This window comes from Molothrus aeneus, chromosome 11 (genome assembly GCF_037042795.1).
Source record: "Molothrus aeneus isolate 106 chromosome 11, BPBGC_Maene_1.0, whole genome shotgun sequence".
Lineage (NCBI taxonomy): Eukaryota > Metazoa > Chordata > Aves > Passeriformes > Icteridae > Molothrus > Molothrus aeneus.
In genome coordinates this window covers 7,692,789-7,699,509 of record NC_089656.1, presented here as the reverse complement: position 1 = coordinate 7,699,509, position 6,721 = coordinate 7,692,789, and positions in this window count along the sequence as shown.

Genomic DNA, 6,721 nt, shown 5'->3' with positions numbered 1-6,721 from the left:
ATTGCACCAGCCGGGCTGCGGACGCGCTGCCTGCCGGGGGCTGTAGTCCCGGCTGCGCCTGCCCACGGCATCAGGTGATGGGCAGGGAACTACCGCACCCAGAGGCCTCCCCGGGCCGCTCCCGCATTGTCTGCAGGGCGGGGCGCGCTCCCGCTGCTGGAGATGCGGGGGGAACCGGGGTCAGGGCAAGCGCGGGGGATTTTCCTACGGGAACGGCAGAGCCAAGTGTTCTCGGTGCTGGGGAGCGCTTCTCTGCCCCTCGGAGCCCGCGGTGCCGCCGCCCGGCCGCGCACAGAGCGCTCCCTTTGTCTGGGTGTGCTTTTCTGCCCTGGCTGTGAGGAGCGCAGCGTTGCCCACGCTGGCTCTTCGCTGTCCGTGGGGGAAAGGCGGCCTGCGCTGCTCTGGCAGCCGGCGTGGTGCTGGCAATGCGGGGCGGTGGGCTCGGGAGTGGGCTTGGGGATGGGCTCTGAGCTGGGCTCGGCGCTGGCAATGCGGGGCGGTGGGCTCGGGGATGGGCTCTGAGCTGGGCTCGGCGCTGGCAATGCGGGGCGGTGGGCTCGGGGATGGGCTCTGAGCTGGGCTCGGCGCTGGCAATGCGGGGCGGTGGGCTCGGGAGTGGGCTTGGGGATGGGCTCGGCGCTGGCAATGCGGGGCGGTGGGCTCGGGGATGGGCTCTGAGCTGGGCTCGGCGCTGGCAATGCGGGGCGGTGGGCTCGGGGATGGGCTCTGAGCTGGGCTCGGGGGTGGGTTTGGTGCTGGGCTCTGCCGTGGCTCGGTCACCTGTTGCGGGGCTGCTGGAGAGCGGCTCTAGAGTCGGGCAGGCAGCGAGGCTGAACGAGCGCCAGAGCCCCGTCCCTCACCCTGTCACCCTGCCAGGGGAGCATTTGCTCCTGATCTTTGCCTCCCGCAAGAACAAGCCGGTCCTCTTTCACAGTTTCCTCATTGTTTCCAGATGATGAAAATGTTTTTATCTCCCGGGTTCAGTTCAGCTTTCATAGCAAATGACTGGAGGTCTGCCATGAAATACAACAGCAGCAGAATTCGGAGGGAGAGAGGTAAATTCTCTTTCCTCCTTGCTGCTCCTGGGTAGGAGAAGGGCTGCATCCTGGGTGCCCAGAAGAGCCTCCTTGTTTGTGCTCAGAGAGTGGAATAAGGGATCATTCACTCAGGAATATTCCTATGACCTAATGTAACCTCCCTGAGTAGGAGCCTGGGCAGTAAATCAGCCTTATTTGTGAATTGTTTTTGTAGAACCTTCTTTTTACTTTCTCTTTTGCCTCTTAGAATATGGCAAACCAGCTTCCTAATTTTAGGTGCCTAAATTAGATGGTTTGAGACTTGGGTTCTGTTCTGTTTTGGTGTTTTCCTCGGCTGATGAAGAGCAAGGAAGCTGCTTTTGGCGTGTCTGATTTTATTTCATTACATACAATTATGTCTTTAGCTTTTTTTCTGTCTTTACTATTTCTTCTTCCTAACAAGCTTTTGCTTGCCATGGTCTTTAGTTTCACTAGTCATTTGCTCCAGTCCTTATTCTAGTTCAAGTGAAATATTTTTCAGCGCTTGCTTTGTGCTAATTTAAAAATAATTGCTGCTTGAGGATTTTAGTCAAGTCATAGTTAACAAAATAACAGAGATGGAATTTTTTTGTGCTGAAGGAACATTCTTGAGGTGGTGCAGAAAACTATTTTTTTTTTGTTTACAGTCGTTGTACTGATTTTACTGAGAGCTTTTTCTTGTTTACTGTTCAGTTTGTGAAGGCCATGTTGAGTGTTTCTGACCCTGCTTGTCCTGCCTCCAAAATTCTGCCCACAGAATGACCCAATGGAAATTGGGTCTGTTAGAAATTCCTGTTCCAAGAAGTCCATTTTTGTTTACTTGAAGCCGCCGCAGCTGTTCCAGGAGATTGCATCTGATTTTTTTCCCCATAAGCCTTTTTAACTTTTGAAATGTCAGGTTTTGGAGCCTGTATGTTTTGACACTTAACTTTTAAAGTTGTTATCAGTTGTGTATCTGGAAAGCCAAGTGCTCTCTGAATCTGGCAGTTCGATAATTAACAGTGTCATGTCCCTTTTTTTCTATGTTTGATAAAAAGTAGTTCCGAAGAAAATATTTCAAGCTGTGGTAAGACATGTCAAGGCTGGATTTATCACAAAACCAGATTGGATTTTATAGTGAGCTTTTATCAGATCACCTGAAATGTTCAAATTATTTTAAATTCTAATATTTACATTCAGTGGATACAAGTAGATTTCCCAGCTATCTTAATTCAAGTGTATTTCATGGTTCCTTAGAAATCAAGGCTGAAATGCTACCCAGACTATTAAAGATCAGAGTTTGGATTGTAATTTGGAAACACTAATTTTGCTGGGGGAAGAACACAAGTTGACCTTTGCTCTTGGCCCACACGCTGCTGTTCCACCCCCAATCCGCCCCCCAGAAAGAGCTGGCGTAGCACAAAGTGTCCAGCCAGCACTGCCCTGAGTCTCCCTCTGATCCCCCACAAGTAAAGGCACAGATCCCCTGGTATCTCTGTCCCTGCACTGGTGACAAGCCAAGCAAGCCTCAGACCTTGCTTGCAAATTCTGTGAGGCTGCTGGTTAGTGTGTAACACAGGACAGCCTTGGACTGAGGCTCCACACCTGCAAATGCACTTGGCACAAGCCAAATGGGTTTTAGTAGAACATTGGAATAAATATATGCAAAACTGGAATTCAATAGTCTGGGTAATTTCTTAGAAAAGCATGCAGGAAATAAATGGGATGAAACAAAGCCTTTCCATGGTAAATGCAGTATGAAGTGGTGTTAGAGAAAAGTATCTCTCTCTTTACATGTGGTAAATGTATCTCCAAAGGTTATTTTAATACAAATGCTTTCCTGAAAGTAAATAGTGTAGGATGAACTTGCCATGTTGAGACAAAGTTGCTCCTAAATGAATATGCAAATCATATGAACACAGGTTTCAGACAAACCAGACATTGAAGGTGGACAGTGCTGCTTACCGAGGTGCTTTGATTTCCAGGTTGTGTTCCACCTCTAGCCATAAAGACACAAGCTGCTTTTCTTGCAGTTTTAAGAAGCTAAAATAATGAATTTCTTGTTGATGATGCCAAGCTAGAGATACAGAACAGCAGCAAGTGCACAAATACATGGAAAGGTAGATGGAGACTTGGAGAAACAAGAGTGATAAACAGGATAACAGCTGCTGTCACATGTTCCATTCTGACAGACCTTCAACAAGCTGCTTTGCCATGAATAGTTGCATGGTTTAAACCCCATGATTACAATAATGACATGTGGTAACTGAGCATTCATTCTGCTGCTGCTGTTCCATTGAAACAAAGATTCTGGATAGAAAACTGCTCTCAATAGCTTAAAATGCCAAAGTCTTTTTAATGGTATTTGGGAATCTTTGAGCATACTAAGTAAATGAAAACCACATTATGAAAACCAGGTTTATTCAGACAAAAAAGAGCAAGGTTTTCTGTACTCTGTGTTGTACAAGTAAGGAAGATGGCTTTTTTTTACTATGGACTACTGCTTTATGGTAGCAGTTCAGAATATAAGAAGTTTCTTCAGTGAAATGACAATTTCTACTGTTCTTCAAACTGAACATAAAACTTCAAGATTTGGTGCAAAGCTCAATGCAGTCCACTGTGAAAATGCCAGTTAAGTGACTTCATAACTTAATGTTTAACAACTCATTATTTCATGATAAAGAAGGAAAAAAAAAAACCAAACCCACAAAAAAAAGCCCAACCTCCTACCCAAAAATTAAACTCAGATGGAATGTGCAATCTATTGAATTCTCTTCATTAGAACTAATTGAAAAGATGCTCTATGAAAATAATGTAAGCTTTTGGTGAAACTATATTAATTGGTAGAAACTGAACTATTCAGAACAACATGTGGGTTTTAAAAAAGTTTCCCACAAAAAAGGCCTAATATGTGACAATAAAATGTTGGAAGCCTTTTTTTAGGGAACAGTAGGCGCTACTGCTATGAGATAGCTTAAATTATTGATATTTTAAGAAAAGCTTCTTTTTTAAAATCTGAGGCCATGGCCTTTTTCCCCCAGGCAAGCCTTAATGTGCTCAGCTGAGCCAGAGGCAGGAGCCAGCCTAAGCCTGGGCTTCCTGAAACCAAGAGGCATCAATGCTTATCAACATTGTGAATTTAAAAATGCTTTGTAATTGGGAAACACTCAATATTTAGCTGTACTTGGAGAACAAAGCCAACGTTTGTGCCTCTTAAATGTTGGTCTTGCCCAAATTCAGAGTAATGGGATCTCAAAGGACTTGTTAGGCACGACTTTGATTGCCTATGAAAGGACTCAGAGGGGACTCAGATTACAGCTGCCCTGAAATCCACTGGTGAGAAGCACAGTAACATTATTAAGTACTATAAACTATTATTATTATCAAAATTACCAAAATCAGAATAATAAAATAGGATTGAAGCTTGTCTGTTTAATCAGTGTATTTTTTTATACAGTACTTTCTTCTTGCCAGTTGAATACTGTCCATTGCAATTTCAATTCCTATATGGTAACATTGCAAATATTGTAATCTAGCTCTTCCTATTATTTGTAATTTTGCTCTCATGCATCCTAATCTTGTATTTTAGATATAAGTTAAGAATTCTCTGGATAGTACTTTGGCCGTGGAAAGAATAACACCCCTGCTGACTCTAGCTGACTAATTAGGAAGTTGTTACTTAACCAGGATGTGTTTTATAACCCTTTTGACACAAGGTTGCAGAGCACTTTAGGAATTTAATTTCTCAATTTGCTGTGTTTTGTCAGCACGTTGGGGCTGACAGAGCCCAAGGCTGTCAGCTCTCCTAGGGGACACTGCAGGAGAGTAGGATGCTTCCAAACTGCCTGGAGTGCTGAGCAGAAATACAGCTCAGGAGCGCTTCTCTCTCGCACTCTGAGGAGGATCAGATGTGTGAATTGATCCTACTTTGGAATTTTTGTTTCCTTTGTAAGGTTATAGTTGCAGGCAGTTGATGCGGCAGGCAGTGGAAACATCTCAGGCCCTTGAGCTCAGCTGGAGTCTCTGGTGACAACAGCAGAGAAAAGAAACCATCAGGCACTTACAAAGCCACCTGCAGCTTTTCATAAGATAGAGACATCGCAGAATTTTCTTATTTTCTATTTTAAATTGGTGTAAAAGACATTCTAAGCGAGGCTTGATCTTGCAAAGTGCCTTGACTCTATTAAGAGAGAAAATACCTGTACCCTTAAACCTCTACTCTTATTTGCTGTTTTTATCTCAGTGCTGTATTAAACCTCTGAAATTATGTAAAAGAAATTGTTCTGGACTTTCAGAACTCAAAAGTAATGTGCTAAAAAATTAGAATAACATGAAAAATACATGTATGGTAAATCAGTTTTCTAGCCAGGTAAATCTAGTTTTCTAGCACCTTGTTTGCATTCAGTAAGGAAAACATTTTTGTTTTTATGGAGTAGTTGAACAGCTGACTACTTTATTTACTCTATGAGGAAAAGCAGGGTATTGTCATAGATGTCGGTGAGCCCTCTAGTATATTCATTCTTTTATTTACTAGATACTGTTACTAGACTCAGCAGAGCCCCCTGCTGTTGCAAATCCTCCTCAAATACCTTTCTGTTTTGCTATGGCTGAACCTTATCAAGCAGGGAAAAAAAATTAAAAATCCAAATGCAAGCTCAAGATCCTGAGTTTGCATGGATTTGTTCTGGATTCAGGAATGAAATCTGGATGTTGTGCCTACATAGAACATATTTGCTTTCTGGCAGCAGTCACAGTTTATATGGAAAATAAACCTGTCTTGTCTTTGTGTATCTCTGGAGAAACACCTGCGCCAATGGACTGGTATAGGCTGGAAAAAAATATGCAGGGAGAACAGGGAAACAAATCCACCCTCTGAGTCATAAATTAAATACTGAGGAGGAAAGGAAAAGGGTGAATGAGGCAGTCTGGTACCTGTGTACACAGCCAGAAACCACCACACACATGGGGAGCCCCAGTGCTCACAGGGACCGAACAGGACCTTCTCATGCCCTGTGTGGGAACCAGGCTCAGGGCACACACTTGTGGAAGAGGAGGAAAAAAAAAATCAACAGGTTTTTCTGGCACAGGAGAGGACATTGCAAACGATGTCCTTTGATTCTTTATTCATCATACTGTATTGGTAGTAAGTATGGAGAGGGCTGGCATGACAATGTGGAGGATCCTCGCTAGGACATGCATGAATGCATGAATAATGAATTATGTGTCAGAAATTCCTGAATAGCTGTTCCTGTTGCTCTGGTCCTGGTAGGGTCTGGCAGTGGCACATTGCTGTCTGAGGACATTGTACTCGAAAACATCCCATTTGTGAGCAGAACCCACTAAAAGGCATGGCCAGACACCCCGCTCTGGGACCACCGGGCTCCCAGCAGCGCAGCAGGCGATAAACATCCCCCTCTGCTGCAGTCTTGGCTCTTTCTGAATTGAGACGGAAACCGCAGAGGTGGTGTTTGGTGCTTTCTGACGGCAGGCACATTTCTGTCAGGCTCCCTCATTCCTGCTGCCCTCCCCATTCCCGCTCCCCTCACCATTCCCAGCCCCCGGGCCATTCCCGTTGCCCCCGCCATTCCCGCTCTCCCCGCCATTCCCGCTCCCCTCACCATTCCCAGCCCCCGGGCCATTCCCGCTCCCCCGCCATTCCCGCTCCCCCTGCCATTCCCGCTCCCCTC